The sequence below is a fragment of the Ambystoma mexicanum genome, chromosome 4p, assembly GCF_040938575.1.
Source record: "Ambystoma mexicanum isolate Mex_15411 chromosome 4p, UKY_AmexF1_1, whole genome shotgun sequence".
In the NCBI taxonomy this organism is placed as follows: domain Eukaryota; kingdom Metazoa; phylum Chordata; class Amphibia; order Caudata; family Ambystomatidae; genus Ambystoma; species Ambystoma mexicanum.
The window spans coordinates 864068328-864085264 of record NC_090927.1 but is presented as its reverse complement, the minus strand read 5'-3'; the positions used below and the strand labels follow the sequence as shown (position 1 = coordinate 864085264).

Sequence of the window (16937 nt, the reverse complement as noted above, 5' to 3'; positions counted from 1 at the left end):
CAAAACGGGAAAAGATGTGGTTAATCATCAAGGCAGCTGCGGTTTCTGCCTTGCAATTTGGGGCTGGGAGACATTCCACCCACTTGGTAAACAAGCATGTCACAGTCAACATGTACTTATTCCCCCTAGCCGAGCGAATCACAGGGCCTACAAAGTCGATTTGTAAATCTGACCATGGCAGTGTCATCCCCCTCTTTTGGAGAGGCGCGCGGTGCGTGAGGGATGATGGCTGAAATTGTGCACACACAAGACACCCCTTCAAGTATTGGTCGAGGTCCTGCCCCATGTGTGGCCAGTATGCAACCTCTCTTAAGATTTCCAGTGTTGTGTGAAACCCCCTATGACCGGCGGTGGCCGCATCATGGGCGTGACTTAACATCAGGCTTCGGAATGAGGTAGGAACCACCCACTGATCGTGGCCAGCTTTGGATTTCCTTACCAACAAACCGTCTTGGATCCGGAACATTTTTGGACATTTCATCAACACTCTTAGGTCCTCTTTCCCAATGTAATCGGTATCCGTCAGGGGAAAGTTCTCAGGGTCCTCAAGGTGCTGGTAAAATTTACCAATTATTGGATCCCCCTTCTGAGCGGTAATCAAATCAGCATCAGGAGTCTCCTTGCTCCATTGTGCAATTGAAAGGTCGTTGTGAGCATTTGTCTGGGACCTAGTGATAGCAGTGACCTGGATTTCCCCCAACAGGGACTCAATCTCAATTAGATCCCCTTGGATGGCCCCGGTTTTGGCCAGCTGATCAGCTAAGTCATTTCCAGTTTTGTCTGGTCCCTCTACTTTGGAATGACCCTTGATCTTTTTCCAATAGATGGTCATTCCTTTCGAGGTGACCAGATCATCAATGTTTTGGATCAACTTCCCATGTTTCAAGGGTTTGTTGTTAGCACATAACATGCCTCTGGTTTTCCAATTAACCAGGTGCTCCACGAACCCATTCCGTACATAATCCGAATCTGTGATTATGACCAGTTCGTGGAGTTGATGCTGGACAGCAGTGAGGATGGCCTGATGCACAGCCATCAATTCTGCCACCTGACTACTTCGGGGACCAATTTTGTATCCAGCGGAGGGTTCTGGGGACTCATTCACCCATGCATTCCCTACGCCAGCCACCAGTTCTTTCTCCCCGTTGTTGTCAACATGGTAAGAGCATCCATCCACATAGACAGTGGGCATTCCCTCACACTTGTCCTCTTCAAAGACTTTGTGTGGGGAATTAAGGTATGCCTCCGTGTTGTCCTTGATTTTTAGACTTTCGTCCTCGAGACAGTTTTCTCTGGCACAATCATGCAAGTCAGCCAGACCTTCCGCGAGGGGACTCTTCTTGTTTTGGCCATATCGGACCTCCACAGGAAAGCCTTGCATTGACAGAATCCAGGAAGTAATTCGGGAGTTACTCACATTTCCGGCCCGGATTCTGTCACTTTGGAGATATTGCAGAGGCTGGTGTGGAGTCTCCACTATGATGTGTTCCCCCTGGATAAACGGGCGGTAATTCTTCAATGCCCACACCGTTGCCAGGAGTGCCTTCTCACAATCGTTGAATTTTTCCTCCACAGAGGATAAAGTTTTGCTCGCATAGGAGATTACTTTATTGACCTTGTCATGCTTTTGGTATAATACTGCCGTCAAGCACGTATTAGAGAACCCTGTCTCCAGGAAGAACTCCTTGTTTCTGACAGGGTAAGCTAGGCAAGGCGCTTGTGAGAGGCTTCTCTTGAGTTGTTTTACTGCCTCGGCTTGTTCTGGACCCCATTCCCACTTGACCCCCCCCTTCAGGAGATGAATCAGGGGTCTGGTGATCTCTGCGTAGCCCTCAATGAACTTTCTGCTGTAATTAGTCAGTCCAAGGAGGCTCCTTAGTTCCCACAGAGTTGTGGGGTCTTTCAATTTTTGGAGGGCTTCCACTTTCTTTTCCTGGGGACAAAGACCCTGAGGAGTAATCTCATGCCCCAAGAAGTTAACACGGGTTTTACACCACTGTGCTTTCTGAAAGGAAAGTTTTGCTCCGGCGGCCCTCAACTGTGTCAGAACATAACGGATCTCCGCTATGTGTTCCTCAACAGTTGAGCTTTTGATGAGGACATCATCTACATAAGCCAGGTTACCCCTTGCACCCAAGTCGGGCATGGCCTGGTGTAGAAAAATGTTGAATTCATTGCCGGAGTTGAGGTATCCGAAGGGAGTCCGGGTCCATGTGTACTGCTGGCCCCCAAAGGTAAAAGCCAGCTTGTATTGGTCCTCCCTACTGACAGGCACGGTCCAGTATCCATTTGTCGTCAGGTCTATTGCAGTGAATACCTGTGACCCCTGAATCTGGGCCAGACCTTGGTCAATGTAGGGCAGAGGCCATCGGGAAGTATGGACCCGTTTGTTGAGCTCCCTAAGGTCGGCACAGAGTCTCCACTGGCCGTTTGGCTTCAATATTCCCAGCACCGGATTATTGAAGGTGCTGTGGACTGGACGGATTATTCCCCGGGACTCAAGGTTCTTAATTATTTCGGTAAGGGACTCCATTGATGCGAGAGGCAAGCGATATTGCTTCACAAACACAGGAGTCATGCCAGGGTCCGTGGGGATTGTTGTTGTGTGGATGTCAGTGCGACCACAATCATATGAGTCTACCGCAAAGAGATCTTGGAAATCCAAGAAAACTTGTTTCAACTTTTGCTTTTGTTCCAGAGTCACACAGGCATCAGCTAGGTTGACTCTCTCTTCCACCATCTGCCTGAAGCCTGGAAAGACTTCTGGCTTGGCTATCTCAGCGGTTTCCTCCAGCTGGGTGGAGAAGTCCCAGGTCAGAGTGCTGATTTGGACTGGAGGCTTCAGGTGGGACAGGCAGCCCTCATGGACCTGGAAAATCACCTCATCCCTCCTGAAGTCACAAGTCACATCTTCCTTACCATAGGGGCAGGAAGTGTACACCAGGAAGTTCCCCCCATGCCGGGTAAAAATCCTGTCTGGTGTTGTATTGTCCTCACTGTCACTGTCAAAACAGTCCTTGGGGATTGGTCCTAACAGTTCATTTAATAAGTCGATGGAAAAATGTCGGTCATCAACCGCCATTCCAATAATGGTGCCTGCGGCTAGAGTAATACTCTTTAAGTCGCTGTTATCCACCTCTATTGGAATGGTGTCATGTTCTATGTTGACTAATGGTGTTGGGTTTACCCCCAACCCTTGCTGTTGGAGAGAAGCATTTAGATGTATGTAAGCATCAGGGTTTTTCAAATGTTGTCCTCTTTTAACTTTCACTTCCAGGGAGAATTGTCGGGTCCTTTCTGGGATGGTGACTTCCTCTTTAATCTGAATTTCAACTGCATAAGGTAGCAATTGAGCTGACCTAAATGCTTTTTCTGGATCATCAAAGCCCATGGGATTATCCGCTAATCGGGACCAAGCTTTGAAGTTTATTAGGTCCAAACTAATGGCAAAGCGATTGAGAATGTCACTGCCTAAGTAAAAGGCGGCAGGGACGTCTCGCACGACCCAACAATTATGGACAATGCTCTTGTTGCCAATGGAGATTTTGAGCATACACCTGCTTGGCAGGAGATGTTTGGAATTAGGTGCTTCCAGGTCCATTTCCCATTTGTCTATCAGTTTGAAGGTGGGAATGGCTGGATCTTTTGGGAGTTGGCGGAACATGGCTTCGCTGATGAAGCTCTTACTGTTGTTCACACACACTCGAGCGAGAACAGAGTCCTTCCCATCATTTAACTGAACAGGGATGAACAACTGCTCTCCAATTTGCTGAATATCAGCCAGGCTCTGAGCTGATTTCACATCTTTCTGGACTATAGGAGTGGGAGTTTCAGATTGTGGATTAGTATAGAATCTCAGAGTGTTTCCTTCCAGCGTGGAGTACCACTTTAGACTGGAAGGCAGGTTGATTTTCAGAAATAGAGAGGACCCCCCATCACCAGTCTGTTGTCCTACTGCTATTACTGTCACGTCTGGAATCTGGTTGTTCTGGAAGTGAAATTCTACTTTGTCAGATTTTTGTTCAACCATGTGGCATGTGCCGTTTAAACTAACATGGTTGACACTCTGTTTTAATTTTATTGGTCGGCTAGTCTGGGTCCAGAGGACCTTGTTTACACAATCTATTAGGGGTGACAACCTTCTCAGGAGGTCATTCCCTAGTAAACAAGGGGTGCCCTCCGGGGTCACAACTATGACCGGGTGTTTCAACTTATGTCGCCCAATTTTAATGTCCAAGTCTGCAGTCCCCTCAACGGGAATTTCCTTCCCGTCAAAGTTCTGTAGTTGTCCCGGAAGAGAGGTGAGAGGAATTTGGTAATTCTCTCCCCTTCCTGCATTCAGTTCGTCAAAGGCCCTTCTGGACAGAAGGGTAGCTTGAGATCCAGTGTCCACCAGTGCCGAGATTGTACCCTGCCCCTGTACTTGTACCGGGGCATAATATCTTCCCTCCTTCTCCTCAAGGGGGCACAGGTAATGTACATTTTTGGACAACTGGTGGGCTAACTTTCTGGTTTTGGACATTGCTAGCGAAGAGATTTGGGCAGAATTCTGTGGAGAGTCTTGGGAATCTGAAAGAAAAATTTGGCAACTGGAGATCAGAGCCATTGTGGGTTCCCCTGGTTCCAGTTCTGGGCCGCCCCCCCCCTTTTTGGAGGCAGTCCCCAGTATGGGTTTGAACCCGGGGATTTTCTTGCTGTTGGTTCTGGGATGAGATGGTGGGCGGCGGTAGCTCAGTCTCCACATCTCCCCAGTCTGGATTTGCATCCCTAAGGACCCATTTTTCTTTGGGAGGAGTTCCCCCCTCTCTGAAGGAGAAGATCCTTTTCCCAGGATCCTCTGAGGATCCCTCTCCCTCAAATTGGAAGATCTGTACCTCCTCCTCAAACTGAGTCTGTTTGGGTCTTTTGTTTCTCCTACCCCCCCTCTGCTCCTTAGGAGGCAGACTTTCAGGGGCAAGAGATTTTGTTTCCGGTTCCTGGGTTTCATGGGGCTGTTTACAAGTGAGGAAGGAAGCTTCCTCCAAGGCTTTACACCCCCCTTCCCTTTGTGCCTCCTCCCTGGGAACCGGTGAGTTATCGGGGTGCTGCCCCCGTCATTGTTCTGGAGCACCAGGTCCAGAGTTGGGTGCGTTCTGCGCCGGCACGCCCATCTGAGGGTTCTGCTGAGCCCTCAGTATGTGACCCAGGTCCCGCGCCATGTTTTGAACCTGGCGCTCTAACTGGGAAACCCGCTCAGGCTGATACGGGGCCCTGTTTTCTCCCCTGGGCTGATCCCGGGAAGGGTAGCTGTCCCTCCTCTGGTAATACCCCGGGTTGGGAAGATTTGGGTACCCCTCCACCCTTGGCCTCCCCTCTCCCGGATTCAGTGGTCTGGGCTCAGGGAATTGGGGAAAGAAGGATGGATGGTTTTGGGGCTGAAAGTCGGGTGGATATCTGGGGAAAAAGTTCTGCCCAGGGTTTGGTAAATTTCTGCCCTCCTGTGGGAAGTTTGGAGGGAAGTTCCCTGGGTTAGGTGCTTGTCTGGATCCCCCCCCTTGGGCTGGAGGAGTCCACACATAACCCAGGATGGGTCGATTTCCCTTGTAACGGGGACTTACATAATCAGGAGAGCGAGGGACCCCATTTGTGGGGCTGCCTCCTTGGCTCCCTGTCTGTGACTGGCCCGAGGACCTTCTGGGCCTAGCATTATTAGGTGCAGGTAGGTTTTTAGGCCCCCCCATCTCCAAATCTAAAACGGGGGTGACCTTTACCTCTGCCACCTTGGCAGCAGCAGGGGTGGTGTTGGCTTTGGGGTTTTTCTGGGCATTACTTTTGCTATCTACCGGTTTCTGCACCTCATAGATCCGGGTAGCCTGTTCAATGACCCAGTCTAAAGATCTTTTCTCGTGAAAATCCCTCACGAGCTGGGTCATGATATATTTGGGCAAGGCATGGAAAAACGTATTAATAAATTCCCTGCTATCCGTGCGCACCCTTCTTGTGGTCTGTGCAAAAGCACGCTTTAACTCCTGCACAAATTCTTGTGGGGCCTGATCCTCCCCACATTGCAAATTGTAGGCTGCCTTGCGAGCCTCTTGAGGATTTCTGTGAACAGAAAAATGTTTCAAGATGGCCGCCTTATAGGTGGACCATCTTAAATGATTTTGGTCCTCCAGCCCCGCAAAGAAACTGGAGTATTCCGGGGAGAAGGTCCACTTTACATATTGAATACAGCTTTGGCTGTCCTTCAAATGGAAAGTCTCCATCATTTGTTCAAACAACTCTAAGTGCTCCCAAACAGAATACTTAGCGTTCTTATGGTAAGGCGTGATGACGCTCCTGATCGCCTTAATCTGCTTTAAGGGGTCCTTAAGCAAGGCCCTTTTTGCCTTATTGGCCTTTTTGGTTCGGGTGACCCTTGTCGATTCTTCCTCGGACTCAGAGGCACTGCTCCCAGAGGTTCCCGTCTGTTCTTCCAGGTTTTCCCGGATTCTGCGAGCCTGGGAATGGCTGGCAGAATGTGGGGACCTGGTCTCCTGTGTCCTGCGCAGTTCAGAGGAGTCTTCAGATTCCTCCTTGCTGCCAGGATTTGATGGGTACCCCCTCCACTGACCTAACTGGGCAGAGGTTTTCAGGATGCCCTTAATGGGCCTACTCTCCTGGGGTTCCCCATTGAACTGTACTGTACTTGGGTGCCCATACCCGGATGCCCACCCCTCCATTCCTGAGTGGTACTGGCCTATGAGCCCCATACTCTTAGATGGATAGTAATCTGCCATCCCTGCGGCCCTGTGCTCATGTGCGCCAGGGGACATGGGGGTGGTAGAGTCCAGGGACTGGGGGAGATGAAGGCCCCTGGTGTTAGGGCTCCTGCGGTTATGCTCCGGAGATTCCATTTCCCAGCGAACCTCATCTCTATCCGCCCCTGCTCCCTGTTGCAATGCAAGAGCCTGCATTTGTGCCTTCAGTTCCTCAGTTAAGGCCTTACTAGACTCTATCAGTCTCTCCTGCATCGCTACCTGTTGTTGGAGCCTATCATTGTGTTGACAGAGGGCCTCATTTTCCCTCTGTGCTTCCTGGTTGGTCCTGGAGAACTGGGCCAGTCTTTGCTGCAGGAGGGTTACCTCCTGAGCTGTGTCCCTATTGGCCTGCTCCTTTCTTGCTAGAGCATCCTCCACCCTCCTGGTGTGCTCTAACAAGTTCTGGTGTTCTTTTTGGAGATCACCCAGTCCCTGGTGGGCCAGGTGATTTTCTTCCATTTTTCTTTTTAAATGGCAGACTTCCTGGCCTAAGGCGTCTCTTTCCTGACTAAGAGCCTGCATTTGTGCCGCCAGGTCGTCCCTCTGCCTTTGAAGGGCACCAGCTTTCTGGTGTTCTTCATCAAACTCTGCCTGGGTATCCAGGTCTTTCAAAATCAGCTTGTTGCTCTCTACCTTCACTCTATCTAGATGACTTTGCAGGGTGGCTACCTGCTCCGTGCATGCCCTGTTAAAGTCTAATTGTTGCTCCAGCTTTTTCTGGCTCTGCAGTAAGGAGTCCAAACTGTCTTGGTGCTCCTTCTGCAGGGCCAGAAATCTGGTATCCTGGTCAGCCTTTTCCTGTTGCAGTATATCCATATCCTCCTTTATTTTAGTGATGTACCGTCTGCTGTCATTTTCTGACTCCTGGCTCCTCTGCAGCCTCTGCTCAGAAGAGTCCAGATAAGATTGGGCCTTCTGTAATGCCATCTGTTGCCTATTTGCCAGATTTTGGCTTTCAGCACATCTATCCTGCATGTCTCCCACGTATAGGTACAGGTATGCTGCTATCCTGGCAATCTTATTGTGTTCCTCTTTGGCTTTAGGAGCCATATATAGTTCACTCAGGGCCACATGTAAGGGACCCTGATCTCTATATATATCTGACCCTGTTTCAGTGACCTGTTGTGTGATGGCCTGCAACCACGCATCCTGGCCCTGTTCGGTCCATTCACCTCTCACAAATAGCTTATGCAAGAGGTGCTCTCTGGCTATTTTCATGTCTACTAAGGTCGTCATTCTAGAGATTGGTCTCTGTCCTGACTTACAGAAGTTTGTATTTTATTTTTGCAGAACAGAACTTTTCTTGGAGTGTCCCTTTTGAGGAGTGCTTTACAGCGTAACACAGCGTGGTGATCCGACCGGATATGTGTATCTGGTCAGCTGGCACGCTGTATTAATCTGCACAAATGGTAAATCTAACCCAAACATCCGGCCCGAGCCCCCAATTTGTAAGAGGATTCAATTCAACACTACAGCTAAGTCAATGCCTAGTCTGGGATACTGAATGGAAACCCTTATTGATATATCTTTATGTCCAGTTCATACGTTCTGGATGACTACCCCTATATAACACCCCTCTCTTGGAATCCCCCTGACCCCACTGAGCCAAGAAGTAGTTCTGTTTTGCAAGTTAAAAGGTTTATTTGATAATTTAAACAATAGATATATATATGTCACACCTTATAATAAATTAATAATTGAATATCACACTTAATCTGATATGATAAAGATTAACAACGGAGAATCTGGCACTAACACGCTTCTCTATAATCAATAAGGAGTTGACATGAAATGGATAAGGTAGCACAGTGGTAAATAGGTACAGAAGTATAATGTGGTAGAGAATGCTTTATAGAGTTCAAATGGATGGAATGTTGAATGAATGAAATGCAGTATAGAAAATACTCAATATGATTTCAACAAAACAATGTAATCACTTTTCTCTGGCAATCCCCTCCCCCCCTTGATGCAATGCAAGGAAATGGAAGGAAGCACACAGTTCTCAGAAATGCAATCAACTGTAATTCAGTTCACCCCAGCAAGCTTAGACAACAGAAGTTTAAAACACAGGCAAATGCTTTGATATGTGCTAGCAATGGATGAGAAATATGCTGGAAATGCTTTTAATTCCCTTTCAGAGGTTCAGGGTGAGTGGTATCTAGTTAATATTAGTCCCGGCTCACACTAGCAATGATGCAGGGATAGTTAGCAGGTTAAACGAATTTCTGGCAAATGGAAGGCAAAACTGCTGTCTTTTTACACGTGAAGAAATTTGCAAATCGCGGCAAAATTCGCGGATGCGCTGAGCGCTATTACAGAGGAACCACAAGGACTATCTCTATCGGGGTCCTAGGAAAGCCTAGGATCTCAGCTTCAAAATGAAAGTTACTGCAAGTCTCTAGCACAAACGGTCGCGGAGATATGAGCGATTAAATAAAGGTCGTTTTTCAGATTTGAAATTTTAAAGTTCAAAAAGACAAGTGCAGCTTGCAACTAGGAAATGACAAGTGACAGCTTTACAAATGACAGGTGACAGTTAGGAGACAGTTCTACTTAGATTAAATAGGATGAATTATATTATTTTAACTAGGAGATTGGTTCTGCACAGTTTTGCTATGTACTCACACTATATTCTTGAGTGAAATGGGCCTCGCCATGGATCTGGTCAGGTTTTAAACTCGCCTCTGGTCTCTGCACTTCACAGTGATCTGGGTCAGCTCTCTCTGGTTCTCTGGTCTGGGTCTCTAGTTCTGGATAGATTGAAGTCTCTAGTTTGGCTCTCTGGAGGTTTGATGGAGGTAAAGTATGGATTTTTCCGGCAGAGCTTCCAGCGGCAGATGGATTTGAAGGTCCCTATCTGTCCTGTCTGTCTGCTTTTATGTGTTTAGAATGTGGGTGTGTTCTAGCATCACTGACCCTACCTCTCTCTCAGCTTCTAATTGGTCAAACTTCCATTTATCATTTGTTTGGGGAATGAACTGTGAGTCAGAGGGATGTCATTTTATGGCTTGCAGATAGGACACTCCTCTGTCAGATTGCACATATTCTATATTTGATAATAAAAGACATATTTCACAGTTACACAGTTGCTTGAAATTACATATACATGGTGTGGCTGAATTTAGCCATGTCTCTGTCCAAATCTGCTGTTTCTAAGAGCTTGCATTCAGAAACGGCACATAATTGACTTTTTTAACTGATTTTTCAATTTCTGACATTGACCCAACTTTACATACATGTGCGCAGGGAGTATGGACATTAACTGATGAAGTTTCAGATTTTTAACATGCATACATTTAGAGTAATATCCACTTTTCCGCTAAAACCCCCCTGAACATACCACCGGTTCTAAAAACCTCTTAAACTGTGGGCAGAAAAATCACAAGAATTATGGTATCATTTATAAAATTTTCACATGTCCGCTCTATGAATGATCCATCTTTTTAAAGTTATGTTCTGGCTCCAAAGGGGTGTGGTTTCCTCTCAGCACAAGGTAGAAATACTGGTTTATCCAGTTCTGCCAAGCCAGCTTGCTCTCACAGGCAGTGCTCCTCCCAGCTTCTGCCAAGAGGAAGCTACATTTTACGACTGCTGTAATAAAACCTTTGCCTGAGTCAGGAGAGGCTCATTGTTCAAGAGGAAGCCATTTATGATCCTCTCAATAAACCCTCTGCCTGGGTGAAGGGAGTTGCATTGTTCACTCTCCTGCAGAGCACAGGTAATTCAATTATCAGATAGATGGCATATCCTTAGTGTGAGCAGCAAAAGGGCAGCTAGGCCTGGGAACACAGCTGTGACTCAAGTTTCACTCCTGATGGGGGTAGTTGCCAGGCAAATTGGAATCTCTTTAAGCTGTCATTTCTGTTCCCCAGTTTCTGCATTCAAATAAAACTAAACATTTTCACATATGCAGCTAGAAGGCTGATTCTAAGTTTAAAACTATGACATTTAAACAGTTACAAAGGCATGTGACACCAAACATAGGTCACTCATTTAATCTAAACATTTTCGATTTTAGTGTCTTTAAATCCAGTGCAACTTAAACTGCTGACTCCATAGCAGTTTTGTTATAAGCATTGTTTTGGGCTCTTCATTTCCCAGATTTTGTAGGCACACAACACTCCATTCTACCAAATGTCTGCTGGTGTCCAGTGAGTTTTTAGATGTGTTGCAATGTTTAAAATAGACAGTTTGAGCCTGCCTTCAGAGAAACACAGGGTGGTTTTAAACTGCCGGCTTTTGGATAGTGGTGAGTACTGGTACTGCACCCATTTTTGGGATTTAAGAAAATGAATTCCCAACAATTCTAGGTTGCATTTGGCAATCAGCATTGCCATTCCCAATGGTTTCAGACTACTGTGCGGGTAGTCCAATGGTGATTTTAAAGCGCTTTGAAGCTAACCGGCGCTACTGTTTTTCCTTTGGCAACCCATTTCCCTCATGGCAACCCGGCCTTTCATTCTCGCACTGGTGGGTGGCAAGTGAGGCAACCATTTTGGTGTGCGCACAAACTGCGCAGCTTTCCTGGATTTCGGCGCACATGTGGGTTTTCCGCCATCTTGAATTTTCTAAGCCCACAGCACCAAATGTTGTAGCATGATAGCTTAAACGTGGGTCAGGACACCCAACATATTTATGCATAGTCAGTTTCCTCTCCTTTATTATAATGTCAAACACATGTACATGTGTCTTTAACTGCTGTTTAGATACCCTTATGTTCTCATTTGCGGAAAACTGCTATGGCACTGAATCATCAATAAAAGAATGAAAAGAATCAGGAGTAAACATCCTCTGTTTCTAATCGTAATGTGTACTCTATCAGGATATCCTTCCTTTCCTATAGAGAGTTCCAAAGACAGCATTCTGTGATCACTGGCAGCAGTCTCAAACCCTGTCATCCCCTGACAAAACTGTGACAGATAATGAGCCACAAAGATATAATCAATCACATTGTCCAATAACTCATTTTTCCAGGTGGCCGACATTGGAGAATCCCCTTCAATATGCCCATTGAGACAAAGTAGACTGATAGATGTTAAGCGGGACATCCACAATCTCCCATTTACACATTTCTGCGAAGAATTATTATATCCACTCAAGCTATCAGACTCAACATCCCCAGTGCCATCCATCTCACAAGAGTTAAAATCACCTCCCATCATAATGTGGTAATTCATATGTGATGCTGACCAACGCTCTATAAATTCATGTAGGTTATCAGTAAAACTACATATATCGGCCACTCCAGTGAGCCAATATATGTCGGTGATCATGACTGATATTGGGTGCAGGGTGGCTTTATCAGTTCATTCTAATCCCAAGGCACCCGCAAGAACGTTATACGAATCTCCTACATTTAACTAAGGGCTAAATTTCACAGCAGTTAATAAACCTGCCAATGGCCCTCCACCCCTATTCGATTTGGCATTTTCAACCATCACTGCACAACCATCAAATACCGGAGAGGACAACAGCCCTGTCTCTTACAGAAGGATGATACCATAACTCTTTAGCACCTTCCCCAAATCATTATTCTCATATAATTGTGAATGACCCCAAGAGTTCCAACATACCACTTTCACACACTTATTAAAGGGAACGATCCCCTGAGCCAGACGAATATAAGGCATGTGAGACCAAAGACCAATCAGTCATGCTAATATTCAGAGTTAGATCGTATGATGGCATGGGCACGTCATGCTTTGCTTCATCTCCATTATGTAGATCAATTACCAGCTCTTTAGAGTGTGGGACTGCAATGCAAGATTACTGCCATGCTTCAGTGGGGGTGTATACGATGTTACAGCATAGCACAATTGGTGTATTAGAGGTGCTTATCTGATTATCACATTAAAGTCCATTTTTGATTTTATATCCGGAGTGACTAAATCAACCTGATCTTCTTCAATTAAGTCTACTCTTGAAATGTCCTTGGTAGATATGTCTTGCAAGTTTGGCATCCCTGCAATGTGAAGTAACACATCCCTTCTATTCTTCATCATAGGGTGGAATTCCTTGAAAGTCACTCCAGGTTTAAAATGTTCTCCCTAAACTGGCTCGAGTAAATGGCCATTAACCCCATACTTCTAATCAAGCCCAAACTTCTTTCTTGCATATCCCAGAACTTGATGGTCTTGTGAACAGTGGATTTAGCACCTCTCAACACACTGTGCGTTGATGTCTTGGGTTCTTCCCCTGTTCCTCAATTAAATGCAGAATTAGTGGAAAATTCAACTGGCAACAACTTGTACTCGCACTAACAGCTTTTTCCAAAGATTCACTCTGGATATTCGGTTGACACACCTAGCTCCTATTTTTGTCAAACGGAGACTGATCCCTTCATAGCCGAAAATCATGTTGTTTATTGTTAATATGAGCCTCATGCTCACCTGTATTGCCACTCAGAAGGGAGTTAATCTGTACTTGTTGGTCCTTGTGCCGATGAGACAGGATTCTAGCTAAGTCATCCTGCAATTGTCTACCTTATGTGTCGACCAGCGACGTATCTTCCATTTGACTTTTCATTACTTAAGCATAAGAGAGCTTGTTCCCCCACCACCATTGCCACTGTACTTCTCATTGATTTCACTATTCACTCCTCCATCCCTCCTGTTAACATCCCTAATGGGGAAATCCATATGACCAGATACACCTGGGAGAACAGGAGGAGAGACGGGAGGGTATGTTGGAAGATCTCCCTTTTGTCGTTTACCTGTAGCAAGCAGCTGTAGCAAGCAGCGGTCTACGAGGAGTTGGAAAAGTAGTGGTTAACATCCTAGGAACCATTCTCAGGAATTCCCTTGCCCCCTTTCCTTTGTACACCCAGATTTCAGGTTTTTAGATTTCTTTTGTTGCTGTTTCGTTTCCTGTTATTTCAGCGGCTTAAGCCCTATCGCGGTTTGCTTCACTGCCTTACCCCCCTGTTTGTGATGTTAAATCAATTATTTAATTATCAGGCCCCAATGATGTCTCTACATCATCAACCTGTTTTAGTGGTGGTGACTTTTCCTGCCTCTCCTCATTGCTTAAACTGCCCACCAACCCCAATTGGGAGGGGCGGGATGGGACCTAAACTCCCAGAGTAGGGAGCGATTGAGCAGGCTGTGTGACAGTCATAATTACTTGTGGGAAACTTGAGTTGATTGCAGAGCTCATCAGCTTTAATAATCAAATCCAATTTCATGGCAACAGAGTCAAAAATAAATAACTGTGTAGTTTCATCTACATTTTTATGTTTTTGTATGAACTCACAAATGTTGCAAGGATGTAGTTCAATGCATGAAGAACTGAGCCATCTTGATTTCTGCTCATGTCCTCCCCATGCAGAATACACTGATTCACATATGAGTGTCTACTAGAGAAGGAAGGGAGTCTGGTGAGGAGTCTTCTGAATAATTCAACTCGTCGCTCTTTATCACTTCCTCTGCATCTGCATTTGGCTCATAGACAACCTCTGATTAGTGCCCTCTGAAAACAATGTGAATGGATTTCTATTCTTCCTATGGAAGAATTATGTAATTTTTGCTCCCTTAGTTTTTGCTTTAGTTTTTTGCTTTAGCTGTCAAAGGGCAAATCAAGCTCGGTCCACTAGTGGGGGCAGTCACAGATTCCACCTCTATAAGTTCATCTCATGTTACCGGCCCTGTTCCACCTTGCACTACAGGGGACTCTGGTAGTGCAAATGTGCGATCCTGCTCCAGCAATATCACAGAAATCGGCATGTCCAGCGTGTCGTTAACTTGTGTTACTACCAGGGGTGTTGCTAGGTCTGGAAAAGACCCGGGGCTACGCTGATGTCGGAACTGTCGAGACTGGGGGCTAGCTAGCATTTTGGTTGTAGCTCCTGAGATTCTATCCGGGGTTACAACCAAAAGATCAGGGGCTATAGTCCCCTTAGCACCCCCCCTAGAAACGCCTCTGGTTACTACTTTAGTTTTGCTATGCAAATTGTACATCAGCAGTGTCTTTTTCCAAAAGAAGGCGTTAAATTAATATTCGCAATCACCTCTGTTGACCACCCCCATGGCCGCTCTGCAGGCCTGTCTGCAGGGCTCTCTGCACTAGCCAGCACTGCACAGCAATCTGCACCTGCTGGCAGTCTTTATTCTGGATGGTGTGACAGCAAAAGGCGCTCACAGGAAAACACACAATGCAGCACCAAGGTTCCGACACACTGCAGAGCTGTCTCCACTCACCAGCATTCAGCAACACTCTGTGCCTGCCGGAAGTCTTTATTCAGAATGGCCTGACAGCAAAAGTCAACCACAGGGAAACACACAATGCAGCACCATGAGTCGACTCACTGCAGAGCTGTTTATAATCTCAGTGCCTACTGGCAGTCTTATTCAGGATGGTGTGACATCAAATATCACTGCTGGGAAACACACAATGCAGCACCAACGGTCCGAGTCACTGCAGAGCTGTCTGCACTCACCGGCACTCTGCCTGAGAGCCAAAGGTTGCAGATCCCTAATCAGTTTGTGATGAAAAAGTATGCCAGTGTATCAACTTGGGTTTGGGATGTGTGGTGGATATTTGTAGAAGATGACTTAACTCACTGAAATCAGCAAATAATCATTGTGCTTTATTTTAGGCTGTTTGTATTATTTGTTTTTTTCAAAATAATTTAGTCTCTGTAGATTTTGGTGAGGTGATTACATTTTATGTTGTCCTTGACGTTTACAGACTTCATCCCTGTTCTTTTGAATTTCCTGCCTAACCTTTAAATGACACAGTTGCATGTTGAGTAACTTATCCTTTATTCATTGCTGTCTCACAATACTTTCTCAAGTGAGGTGCTTCAGTATCCAGCATATGCCTCATTGCGCTGTAGCAGTTGTTTAAGAATAATTCTGGATTGTTGTTAAGGCGAAGAGACATCATGATAGATAACAAAATATTCGGAAAAGGGAACTGGGGAGTGTTTTCTACAGAGATCTTAACTAGGGATCTACTCTGTGTTCATGGATGTTTGCTTATTTTGCTTGGGCTTGATTTGAGATAATCTTTGATAATAAAGTGGAATGAACAGATGATCAGTGTGTCATTTGTGTTTGGGATGGAGCAATTTTGAGTGAACAGCCCATCAAATGTATGATTCTGAAAGGGAGTTGGTCCATGTTGCTGGAGAAAACACAACCCTGATAATGGCCTAAAATAAAGTAAAGTGAGCAAAGCCTTTCTGAACGCGAGAGAGATGCCAATCACAAATTATACCTCCTGTTGCATTGGACATCTTGTTCGCTGTCATGATGAAAAGGAAACCTCTAGAAAATATGAGCTGTAAATAAATGACTGCATGCCCTAAGAACATTTTGAATAGTGTACAAGTGAATATCAGACTGCAACCATTTACAAAGCCTTTTAAAACATTTTTAAAGACTGGCTTATCAGTGCTGAAGGCATGCAGAGAACCGTGATTACATGGAACTTCTCTGCATGACAGTGCAAAGAGTCCTGATTTTATACTTTGAAAACACAAATGTAAATGACACGTTTCTTCAACTTGTGCCTGCCTCATTAGTTTGTGAGGGCACACAGTGCATAGATTTTGCAGCTGTGCCACATGTAAAAGACAATACCTCAACCGCGGAGTGTTTTGCCACCAAAAGAACTAAGCAGTTTTCCAAACAATGGTTGAAGAACGTTACAGAAAAGCAAACGTCTGGGATTGCATTAGTTATGTCTCTGGGTCCGAACCACGTAGCAGGATGTACTGGTCTATTATACAAGACTGTATCCAGTGTAAATGATTGTACTTACAATCTATTTTCGTTAAAGGAGACTTTGGTTCTACCATAGATTACACATTATTTTGATTAAAGTTCCAATGGCTTTTGTCGTTATATTATCACTTCTCTTCAAAAAATGCTGTGTTTTTTTAACTCAAAATGAACATGCTTGAACATATTGCTGATGTAGCTTGAGATAACTTGAAATCTGACTGACAAATAACCTTTCTAAAGCCTAACCCCTGTTCAGGAATGTACATCACAAGACACAGGACACACACTTCTATTGAGATTTAGAGTGTTTTAGCAGTTTCTGAAAGGAAGGTCTTATAAAAGCACTGCCACATGTTTACTAATAACCTGCTTCTAAGGGACCTGTCACATATAATTTCAGACCCCCTCATAACACCCATTAGCTCTGAACTCC

General features: G+C 45.5%; 1 protein-coding gene across 10 annotated transcripts in view; it reads left to right on the top strand.

The window, feature by feature from the left end:
* Positions 1 to 16937, top strand: part of FUT9 (fucosyltransferase 9) — a 1273880-nt gene that overhangs the window by 428226 nt on the left and 828717 nt on the right. The gene's annotated exons all lie outside the window — the stretch shown is intronic.